The following is a 12,783-nucleotide window of genomic DNA, read 5'->3' on the forward strand; positions in this document are numbered from 1 at the left end:
TTATTTTTTAATGGATTTCCTTTTTTAAAAAAAATTATTTATTTAATGTGTATGAGTACACTGTAGCTGTCTTCAGACACACCAGAAGAGGGCATCAGAACCCATTACAGATGGTTGTGAGCCACCATGTGGTTGCTGTGAATTGAACTCAGAACCTCTGGAAGAGCAGTCAGTGCTAGCACAGTCAGTGCTCTTAACCCCTGAGCCATCTCTCCAGCCCTGGATTTCCTTTCTTAATTCTCATATATTTTCATTAATTCATTTGCCAGTTAAGTATGCAGCAAATGTCTTTGCATTCATGGCATTTTGTTTTGCCTATGTTTTATGACTTTTTCCCAAATATTTATATTACTCTTGAAAATAAATGTTTTTTGATACTGTTATAAAATAGGAATGACTTAATTTTTGTTTTGTGCCCTATCTCTACAATAACATACTTTGCCTCCAATCTATAAAGATGAGAGTTCATATTTTTAAATGTTTAATGATCCTTAATTCATATGACTATTACTTGACTATAGTAGTAAACTGTCACAACCCCATGAGATTTATATGTAATTCTATAATTACTTTTCAGAAAAGAAAACTAAAGCCTACAAAGGTTTATTTTAACCAGAAAATTCTTTATGATTAAGAAAGTGATTTCTATTGGCTTTAGTTAGTTAATATCTGCCAAGAAACATGTTGATTGAAAAGAAGTCAGGCAGCATCAAGTCCCACAGGCACTGGCATGTTTTGTTCTTGCTGTCACTGTTTCCCAGAACCCAGACTTACATGTGGTAAAAACTGTGTCTTACATACTGCACGAAGCCATCAGTCACTCAGGTGAGCACACAGAATAACGTAGGAGAGGGAACATGACGGAGCACTGGAAGGCTGCGATGGGAAACACACCAACAGCACATGTTACAAGAAGCTGAAATCACTCAACATCGCGTCTGATAAGGCCAGAGGGTCCCATGTGCTAATATTTTTTATTTGTTTTAAATTGTAATTAGTGAGAAAAGGTCTGTAATTTGTTCTTCTCAATAGCAATATCATTTCCAAAAATTTAAAGATTAAATAATTCATATTCTCACTTCCTAAAGGTTACTTTTATAATACGTGTTCCATTAATGTTACAACAGGGACTTACTCAAATTTTTCTACAAATTATTTTATAAAAGTATTTTATAAATTAACTTTTTCAAGTTAAATTTTTAAATTGGCCTTTTGCACAGATATGTACAAAATTTTCTAGAGAATATAAAGGTTGTTTAAGTTCTTCCCTTGAGATATTTGACTAAAAGGAGCAGTTCAAGGCTGATGAGTAAGGCAGCTTGGTGGGCAACAGTGCCTGCTGCCAAGCCTGTCAGCCCGAGTTTCATCCCCGAAACCCCCTTCAAACACACACACACACACACACTAAAACACACACACACTAACACACACACACACACTAACATACACACACACTAACACACACACACTAACACACACACACACTAACATACACACACACTAACACACACACACTAACACACACACACACTAACACACACACACTGTAGGAGAGAATTCAGTACTTCAAGTGGAGCTCTGGCCTCCATGTGTGAGTACTAGTATATGTGCCCTCCCAACAAATAAATATAGAATAAAATTCAAAACAAAAACTTTAGGGACATACTCAATTTTCTTTCTTTTTCAAGATAGGGTTTCTCCATGCAGCCCTTGGTGTGCCCAAACCAGGCTGGCCTCAAATTTAAGAGATCTGCCTGCTTCTGCCTCCTCAACTGCTGGGATTAAATCCATGTGTCACTATCACTAGCTGAAGAGTTCATTTTATTCACAATATTGTTACATACTTCCCTTAGTACTGTTTAAGTTTATTACAACCTTTAGGTTTAACCTGCCTAAAAGTGGTAAATATAGTTTTGATTTGCTATGTCTACATTTTATAGACAAGCATCATTCTGCTCCTAAGAAGGAAAAAAGTCATCCCAATAGGGTCTAAGGCTTAGTTTAAAGGGCAAGTCTAGTGCTGAGAAGATGCTCAGTGCATAGTACTTGCAGAGTAAGGATTAGGATCTGAGTTCAATTCCTCAGAAGTCTCACAAAAACCTGCACACTCTCCTAGGTGCCTGTAACCCCAATGCTGCAGGAATTAAGGGAGAGATAGAGACAGGAGGACCTCTGCTTGCTTGTTGGCTTCCAGGTTAGCTTCAGGCTGAGTTAGAGACTCTGCTTCAAGGAAACACAGTGGAGAAGGATAATAGAGTGTAATACTTGATGTAACCTGAGGTATCTGGAAGCGCCTCCCCACCCTGCTGTCAACATGCTTATATACTTTACATATTACCACACATTTTAAAAAACATGGCCTCCATGCCTACAGTTTTAATTTCAATACAGATTTTCTAAATGAGGCTATGCACTGGGTTCAGTCAGCCAAGGCAAGCCTCTTTCTCCATTAAACCAAATCCTCAGCTCATGTTTGTTAAGTATAAAGTAGCATACACTGCTTCCCAACATGTAAAACAAGACTCAACACCAAACATTAAATAGTTACACAAATTCCTAATTTAGTTAGAATAGCCAAGTCATAAAATTCTGGACTTTTTTTTCAACTACAATTAATATTTTATTTTTAAAATGTCATTTTAAAATGCCTTCATAACCTCACTTTTCAAAAATGGTCAATTGGGTAAGTAAGGCAAGACTTCTGTGAAAACAACTGAAAAAAAAAAAAAAAAGAATAAAAGGTCTTTGTACTTCCCTTACTAAAAGTAAAGCTGCCAGACAGAGAACACCAGTCAAAACTCCAGGAGCAGTTGAAAACCTGGAGCCTGATGCACAGAGCCCTTAGCATAAATTTGCTTATTCATGAGAAACAATTAGGCTTTGAATTTGGAGTGAATGGCTTCAGAAATAGTGTCTGTCTTATTACCTACTCAAAGTAAATGAAGCATTTCCAAAATCAAGCACCATCACATCCCAAAACAAACCAAACACCTTTAAATCAAGTAGTAAGGTCTTCAAAGGAACATGAGCTCCCTAAAAGAAAAGCACTCACCAGGCCAGACTAAGAGTACCAGGCATTCATTTCCTTCTGGCTTCACTATCAAATGATCCCAGCAGTGGGCACATCTTACCTATGGCTTTGTATTTCATAGGGTTCATAGCTGGGTAAGAGGAGAACACTAATGCCTTCTTTTCCCCAGCAGCCTGTATAGTGTCTCCTAGCACAATGACAGCTAGCCAGTAGGGAGGAAATGTCCAGCTCAGTTCCAGTTTTCCTTCTCCATATCTTATAATATAGTTCTGGTGAGAACCCAAGAGGAAAAACAACAGCTTATGCTGTCTGGGGCGGTCCTGGAACCTCCCTTACCTACATCTCATAAGCACAGCAAAAGGGATTTTTGTTTGATAAACAATGGCTTCTAGAACCAGCATAGTGCAGCTACACAAGATAGTCATTTATTTTCTAACTATTTATTTTTAAACAAGTTTACAGCATAGTCGGCTTTCACATACGGCCTGTGATTTGGCTAACTCTCCCTCCGTAGCCCTTCTTTATCTAGCTTGTCCTCCCGTCAGTATCCATGTTTGAATCTTGCCACACTTAGTATTGCCCTTCTCTCTCCACTACCAAGTTGAACTGATTCTTTTTGTAATATAGTATTTTTATCAATTATTTGGGAATTTCACATAATGCACACCAATCATTTTTACTTCTCAGTCCTCCCAGGTCTGTACCTCCTGCCCACAATCATGTGGCCTCCCCAAACTCCCAAAGATTAAAAAACAAAACAAAACAATAAACCAAGTCCAATTGGTCTAGTTCATATAGTCACTTGAGCACAGTCAAACTTTGGGTGGCCAGTCCCTTAAATTCCTTCTCTACCACAGCTCTGCTAGTAGCAATTTATTGTGGAGAGCTACACTGTAGCACCTTTACTACAATTTTTTAACTTTCTCTTTAATGGCTTCTTTTCTAGGTTGATACTTTTGGGGAGGATTAGGGATTAGGGCTGAAATTGTCATAGAAGCCTTCCATGTCTCTCTGTCTTAACCATGAGTCTGCAGAAGAAGCTTCCTTGTCCATTATAGTAAGCAGAAACATGGAGCCATGAATCATAGACCAGATACCACTGGTATCTGGTAACAGCAAGAACCACTGACATTAACCTGGGCCCCAGCATCAGCACATGTCATGGACTCTAGTGAAAATATGGCCATGAATACCAACACAGTTCCCAGTTCAGCCCACAGACATAAGATGGCAGCACGGATCACAGACACACATGAGGACTGGCAACACAGGCCAGAGATGTCAACATGGCACCCAGCTGTAGTAGGACCATGAATCCCAAATATGGCCCTAAGTAGCAGCATGGGCCTAGCTGCATCATGGCCCCTAGCCCTCATCACAGCCTCAGGTGGCAGTACAGGCCATATAAATCAACATGGCCTCTTAGTGGTAGCTCAGGCTTCAGACACTGACACAGTTCCGTCTCTCTTCACCTCTATCCTTCCCACACATGCAGCACAAATTCATACCACAGTGGCACTGGAAACTGCAGCATCACTCAGTATACTTTTTGCCTCCCCAAATCTTTCTGCAAATACCCAATGCCAGGAGTCACTGATCTGGCTCAAAGCCTCTGGTCTCTGAGGCACCATAAGTGCTGGACTATCACAGAGACATCTCCAGTAGCAGCCATCCTTCAGGTCTCCATCCTCAGTGGGGATGCTGTGCTCTTTCTTCATAGCCCAGAAGTTTGGGCCTGGTGGCTGCCAACTTGGTCAGGCTACCCCACCTGCTAACCCTGACAGGCAACTGCATCTTCTGGACAGCTGCCCCACCAGGCAGCCAATAATATCTTCTTTACTTTAGTTTCACCTATATTCTATTGGCTTCCCTCCTTTAAGCATCTGCAGATGTCCCAAGTTAAGCATATGAAACTAAGGATTTAAAGTTAAGATCTACATATGAGAAAGGACAGGCAGAGTTTGTCTCTCTGGACATGGGTACCATACCTCAGTTACCATAATATTTCCAATTCAATACATTTACCCCCAAATTTCATAAAATTTCATTACAAGTGAAAACAATTCCAGTGAGTGTATGTATCACATTTCTTATCCATAAATCCATTGATGAATTCCATTTTTAGCTATGGGGGGAAGAGTCACAATGAACATGGATGAGCAAGAATCTCTGTAATGAGCTATTAAGTCCTTAGTGTAGATATACAAGAGTGGTATGGTTGGGTCACTTGGTTGTTCTATTTCTAGCATTTGAAGAACTACCACACTGATCTCCATACTGTAGTTGATACTTAAACTTTAGACAAATGCCACTCTCATCCTTAATAAGAAAAGTTTCTCTTTGTGGTGAATTGTAATAAATGCAGAGACCCATGTCTGTTCAAGATGCTCAGAGAAAGTAATAGTTTAGTTACTTAATCCTAAACATGTATTTGTTCCTCTAAAGTTCAGGAAACACAATGGAAGAGAAAGCAGAAAGAACACAAGAGTCAGAAGATAAGAAGAGAAACAAAATGCTATGTTTAGGCCATGATACAGCCATTGCAAAATGATCTCACAGCAGCTGTGGTCATCTGAACAACCTTCACAAGATGCAGATGCCAAAAAGCCAATCACAGGTGGGGAGGAATTTATGGGGTCCTAACCGTCCCTGCTGAACTACAAGCAACTGGTAGATTCTGGTTTGCAGGGGTTGAGGGTGAAGGACAGAGAACCACTGTTTTCAATTTTTCCAAAATTGCTAGTAAAAGGAAGTCCACCAGTCTCGGATGGACAGTTCCAAGCCATGGCCACACACTGTCCTGATTAAAATGAGTGTGGCAGAGATTGTTAAAACCATAGGGTTACAAAACAAAGGAAGAAGGTATGAATTCAGAAAATGGAACAGGGGAAATGGGGCAATTAAAGAAGATATGTCTTAGAGCAAGCAGAATAAACCATCTAGTGCATTAAATTGTCAAAAACCAAAACTAATCAGCAAAACCACAAATGCAAATTGTATGTGGTGACTCACAATTTATGTTACTATAAATTAATAAAATCACTTCAGTAATTACTAAGCAATATATATATATATTCATTTTTAATTTGAGCTAATCAGATAATGAATCAATACCTTATTTTTAAACTGTAAAAATTCAAAACAGTAACTACAGAATAGTAAAATCCAAAATACTGAAATCATAAAAAAATTGTTTTCTTAACACAGTAGAATGAAACTGAAAATCAAAGGCAGACAACTACAGAAAATTTGGAAATAATTAAATTTTAAATTATATACTCTTAAATAATGGGTGAAAAAATTACAAATCAAATTAGAGATACTTTGAAATAAATATGAAAATACAATGCAAAAAGACTTATGAAGCACAATAAAAACTGTGTTCAGAGGATAATTTATGGTTATATTAAAAAGAAAAACATGAACTTGCAACATAATTTTGGACCTTAAGAGAGATGTAAACAACTGTAGGTCAATGAACTGAAGGGAATACTATCAGAGTGGAAATAACAAACTGAAGAAGAGAAAAATCAATGATATCAAAAGTTTTCAGAAAAGACAAAGACAAAAAAAAAAAAAACTAACAAAACTTTAGGTCAAGTAACTTGGGTTGGGGAGATGACTCAAGTGTCTGTCTGTCCGTCTGTCTGTCTGTCTGTCTGTCTGTCTGTCTGTCTGTCTCTATCTATCTATCTATCTATCTATCTATCTATCTATCTATCTATCTATCTATCTCTGACACACACACACACACACACACACTTAGGAACTGAAGTGGCACTGTTGACACTATGGCTTTATGAAACAAAAAGGATTCTAAGACAATATCAGCATCAACCATGTCAATGAATGAAACAACATGGATAGAGACCCAATTCACAGGAACACATAAACTACTAAAACAGATTAAACAGAAAACCTAAATCATTGTAAAGTACTGATGGAGTAACTGACAATTTCTCAACAAATAAAATTCAGTACCAGATGGCTTCACTGTCAAAATATGTCCAACATTCAAAGAATTAACATCGATCTTTCCAAAAAATGCAAGATACTTCCTAATTTATCCCTTAAGACCAGTATTACCCTGATATTAAAGGGAGATGAGCAAACTGTAAACCAATGTCTGTTATATAGATGTCAAAAGTCACAACAAACACAATACATAGTATGAAGTAAAAATAAAATAATTATATAGTCTATATATAAATATAATCATCTTTGGAAAAAATAAGAAATTGGGGTTGGAGAGATGACTCAGCAGTTAAAAGCACTGGATGCTCTCCAGAGGAGCCATGTTGGATTTTAGCATCTACATGCTAGCTCACACCATTTGTAACTTGAGTTCCAGGGGCCATGACTCCCTCTTTTGGTATCTGGAGGCACCAGACATGCAAATAATGCATAGGCTATAAACTTATAGGCATAAGTAAATTGAAGATGGTAAGAAATCATTTCTAGTGTCTGGGGAGATGGCTCAGAGAAAAAAAAGGCTCACATAGACACATAAGATCCTGAGTCTGGATCCCCAGGTCCAGCATCCGAAGGCAGGCTTTGTGGTGTGTGCTTATCCTCCCAGAACTAGGGAGGTAGAGACAGAAGAATAACCAAAGCTCACTCCCTGGCCAGCCACACTAGCCAAATCACTGATCAGATAAGGGCTTTCTGTACAAACATGAGGAATTGATTCAGGTCCCAGCACACACATAAAAAGCTAGGCATGGTGGTACAGACTTATAATCCTAGTGCTGGGAATATAGACAAAGAGATTCTCAGTATCTCTATGGTCAGAGAGCCTACCAGAATTATTAAACTTCGGGCTGAGGCAAAGATGCTGTTTCCCAAAATAAGGTTAAGAAGCAAATAAAGGAGGCACCTGACTTCTACACCCACATGCACACCCATGAAAGAACTACAGCAGACTAAACAAACAAAACCAAACAGGCTTTCTAGACATGAAGAATAAAATACGATGATTATAACTAACCATTTATTGAATTGCTTTAAGAATAAACCAGGGCAATCAGATAGTAAATTAATAAACTAGAAATGATTTAAGATTTCTAAAGTTATGGCAGCTAGAAACAAAGAAAAAGGTACAGTACAAAGTTAAAAGAAAGTGTAACATGTATTCATAAACTTTTGTTTTATAATAGAATAAGCAATGAAAATCATTCTTATCAGTAATCATTTGGATAGAGAAAAAAACTAAATTAATTGTCTTTCTCATGTTAGGAAGATAAATTAATTCCAGACAGATAATAAAAGTAAAGACAAAACTACAGTCCCAAAAATATAGGTTAGAGTATTTTATAAGAAGGGGAAAGACTATTAATATAAAAGATGAGATCAATAAATTTGACACACTGAAAATAGCAACTTTTATTAAAAGACAGCCAAAGGAAAGCCAAAGAGTAGAAGTAGATACTTTAAGGACACTTGAAAAAGCTAAGAATGGATCCCCAGGTGGTGTAGTCTCTGGATGGCCTCTGGATCCATCCCATATGCAGCCACCAAACCCAGTCACTATTGCTGATGCCAAGAAGTGCTTACTGGTAGGAACCCAGTATGGATATCTCCTGAGAGGCTCTGCTAGAGCCTTACTGATACAGATGAGGATGCTTGCAGCCAACTGTCGGACTGAACATGGGGACCTCAATGGAGGAGTTATAGAAAGGACTGAAGAAGCTGAAGGTGTTCGCAACTTCAAAGGAAGGACAACAATATTAACTAACCAGACAGCCCAGAGCTCCCAGGGACTAAACCACCACACATGGAGGAACCCACGGCTCCAGCTTCATATGTAGCAGAGAATGGCATTGTCTGGCATCAATAGGAAGAAAAGCTTTTGGTACTATGAAGTCTCATTTCCCCAGTGTAGGGGAATGCCAGGGTGGTAAGGTGGGAGTGGATGGGTGGGAGGGAGAGCATCCTCATAGAAGGGGGGGGTGGGAGAGGTGGAAATACGGAAAGGGGATAACATTTAAAATGTAAATACATAAAATATCCAGTAAAAATACAAAAGAGAGAGAGAGAGAAAAGGCTAAGAATGATGTCTAAATTTAAGAGTAATTTCTTATAAAATGGTGGGCAAGACCACAAAACTTTAAGCAGGTATTCCATAAAAAGAAAAAGACAAGTGACCAAAAAATATGTGAAAATGCTTGAACCTTTCAATAGAGAATTCCACCTGAACACTATACAAAGTATTTATAATAAACACAAATTGACAGAAATTTAAATCCTACGCTCATATTTTAAGGTGGAAAAGAACCAGGGCCCTCACTTACTAATAGTGAGAAAAGGTGATGAACTCGCCTTGGAAAACTGCTTAGCATAGTATAAAGTTGGATGTGTAGATGAGTTAAGAATTCCTCAGGATGGTTTTATCATGTAAGACCAGAATACATGCTTAAAAGTACACGTTTAATAATTCAACCAGGGACTTCTGACTACGACGGTGGGTGAGAAGCTATGTCTGAATGTGGACTGGGACTTCTGTGCCACCATACTAGGCTTCTTTCTCCTAAACTGCCAACCATCAAAAGCTATGTATGCTAGCACATGTCTCCGGAAAGACCTTGGCTTCTAAGGGGCACTATGGCTACCTATGCTGCTATAGCAGCCACAGGCATCCCATTGAGCAATGTGAAGTGGCTTCACCAGAAATGGTCATAAGAGGGTCCGAGGGAGCTTTAAAGACAGAAGTCTGAGCTGTTGAGAACCAGACAGTGTGGCTGGAGCATAGGTAGCCTGAGTGTGTGTAGGTGGAGAATGTGTAGGGGGTGGAGACACACTGACATATAGAAAAACTACTCTTTGTCCCACCACCAACAGATGGCAGAAGTGTGCAGTGAAACCCAACACAATATCCTAATTACACACACAAGTAGATCAGCATGCAGTACTATAATTTCCCTTCAGATTCTGAATCACAGAAAACCCTGTTTATGGAAGGTTCTGTTTCTAATTCACTATAAAAAACTGTAACATGCTAGGCTATGGGGAACTCTTGCCAGGGAATCTTAACACCAGTCCATCCATGCTCACATAAATCTGGGAACAGGGATAATAACTTGTCTAAATTAATGAGCAATCTACCCCCACATCTGTGGGGACTATCAAATAACAATCCAGAAGGAAGAAAAATAGCAGCCCAATGAGGGAACAATATTTATGTAGGGTTTACTTCCCTCTATTTCATGTTATTGACAATTTCAGCAAAAACAAAACAAAACAAAAAAATTTAAAAATATATAATTTACATATGTTAAAGCTTTGCAGATTGAAGAACCCCATATGTCAGTATGTCTTGAGTCTTCTAACATAAGGTAGCGAAGTAACATCCAACAAACCATTTCTTTTTCTTTGGACTATAAATATATCAATTTCTGACAAAATATGGAGCCATGGAAGCTATTTTAGTTAATTGTCTGATGCTCTGAGGAAGCAGCTGTGTAAGCTGAGAACACTGAGAACATAAAATGAATCTCTGGCATTGAATACTTTCCAGACTTTCTAAACTGAAAAATTCCAGCTGAAAATAAGAGACACAAAACCAAACAACATCATGGGCTGTGGCAGACTGGCAATGCCTAAAAGCCTGAACACAATGTTCTGAATTCAATTAGTGGGGAAATTCTCAAGGTTGAGTGATTTACCCTTTCTCAGCCTAGGTGTATGGTAAGGACATGCAGGTGGTGAGGACCTGCTAATAGCTGAAGAAAAGATGGAGAGGAGTTTTGATGTTTGTTCTTTGTATGTTAATAAACATTTCCATTATAAAACTTGAAAACCCCACATATGACAGGGTTGGCTGAAGACATTACGAAGTACACTGTGATTTGCCTTTTCCCCATCCGAATTCAAACTGTGACTCCTGCTAGCAATGTGGCTTGCTTATTCAGGTTTAAGAGATTAACAGCTGAACCTCGATTTAAATTTGGCAGCAATCTAAAAACTTAGTAAAGGCAATTGGATAAACTCCACATCCAGTCTGTCTGCTTAAACTGTTTACTTACAGTAACAGCATACAAATGTCTCATGTTACTGATAAACCACAGAAAGTTCCTGGGACGCTATTACTATCCAATCATAAAAGTAATGTTCATCATCACAGAGTAATGAGAAAGTCAAAGCAAATACAAATCATGTTCACTTGTACCAAATTCAACAAAATAGTAAAATAAGGAAAATGTCTTTCTGGATACAAAAATGTTTTAGAAATACAAATGAAATAATTCAACATTTCTGTAACAGGATTCTTTTGTTTAGAGCAATTTATTTTATCTTGAATTTGTAATAACTTTAGGCTGACAAATAGAACAGACTTAAGAATGTAAAGAATAGTTGTAATATGAACACAGCGCTGTCTGTGCAAAGAACATAAGCAGTCAGAAGTTTAAGCTCCACATGATGTCAGGTACCTATAGTTGCAGCACTTTGGAGACAGAGTCAAGAGGATCTCTTGAACTTTGGAGTTTAGATCAGCCTGCCCACAGTAATAATCTAGCTCAAAAATGAACAACAAAGCCACCTGAGTGATAGGTCCTCTATACGCTTGCTTCTCTGAATATTCACTCTTTTGAGAAAACATTAAAACATTTCTTTCTATGTTTAGCACCTATGTATAAACTGTAATTATGTGTGTGTGCGAATTCGAGAGAGAGAGAGAGAGAGAGAGAGAGAGAGAGAGAGAGAGAGAGAGAGAGAGAGAGAGAGAGAGAGAGATATGGATAGATAGATATAGAGACAAATAGATATAGATATATACTATAAGCATTGTAAAGTACAACCATACCCAATTTATAGTTTCATTGCTGAAAATAATATTCACCCAGTATTATATTATATGACAATCTCATAATTTACCTTTTTAGGCACTGATATTTGAGTTAGTCTCTATGGTCTATGCTGTCTTTCCATATCAGTGTTGATAAAATTTGACACAAATGCTCAATACTATATAGCAAACTTGGAAAAAGTGATTGTATCAACTTACAACAATACAAAGTGTCCCCATTGCTCTGTAACTTATTTTTTTGAAACATACACACACACACAGAGGGAGAGGGAGAGAGAGAGACAGAGAGAGACACAGAGAGTCATACACTTAGAAAAATCAAGAAAAAACTATGTTGGGATGATATGGAAACAGTTGGAGGAAGAAAATGGGGCAGATGTGATCATGTTTTATTGTGCATACATATGAAATTCTTAATAAAATTTTAATAAAATATTTGCTATTAAAAGTAATAAGTGAATATACATAATTATTCCAGTCTCAAGTATGAGAAGTCACTGTCTCACACATTCTCATTGAGCCTCAGTTTCCCAAGTTTCAAGCACAATGGAGTGAATAGCTAAAAATACAGCAGGCACACCAGTTCTGCAGTGTAGACATCTCAACTCTCCTGTTTCCAAAGTGTGGGAGGAAGACATCAAGAAGTATATGTGAGCCTCGGGTTTAGTTTCCTGTCAACACAACATGTACAAAGTTAAAGTCCCCTGCTCCCTGTGAATGAGTAGTAGTGAAGAGCAGCTGCAAGTGTTGGCTACGCCTAATCTCAACACTTGGGGGAGGCAGAGGCCAGAGACCCTGTGAGGACAAAGCAAGCAAGCAGCATACCTTATGAGCTAGTCTCAAAAACAAAAATAAACAAAAGGAGCCATGGGAGTTATGAAGGGAATCCAATCAAGACAGAATGAATATCTCCATGGTAGAGAGTCACTAATTTTGAGAGATCATTATA

The 12,783-nt window shown here is 38.1% G+C and overlaps 1 protein-coding gene across 1 annotated transcript in view; it reads right to left on the bottom strand.

The window, feature by feature from the left end:
* SCAPER (S-phase cyclin A associated protein in the ER) overlaps positions 1–12,783 on the bottom strand; it is a 322,094-nt gene that overhangs the window by 155,308 nt on the left and 154,003 nt on the right. The gene's annotated exons all lie outside the window — the stretch shown is intronic.

Source organism: Micromys minutus (assembly GCF_963924665.1).
Source record: "Micromys minutus genome assembly, chromosome: 16".
Lineage (NCBI taxonomy): Eukaryota > Metazoa > Chordata > Mammalia > Rodentia > Muridae > Micromys > Micromys minutus.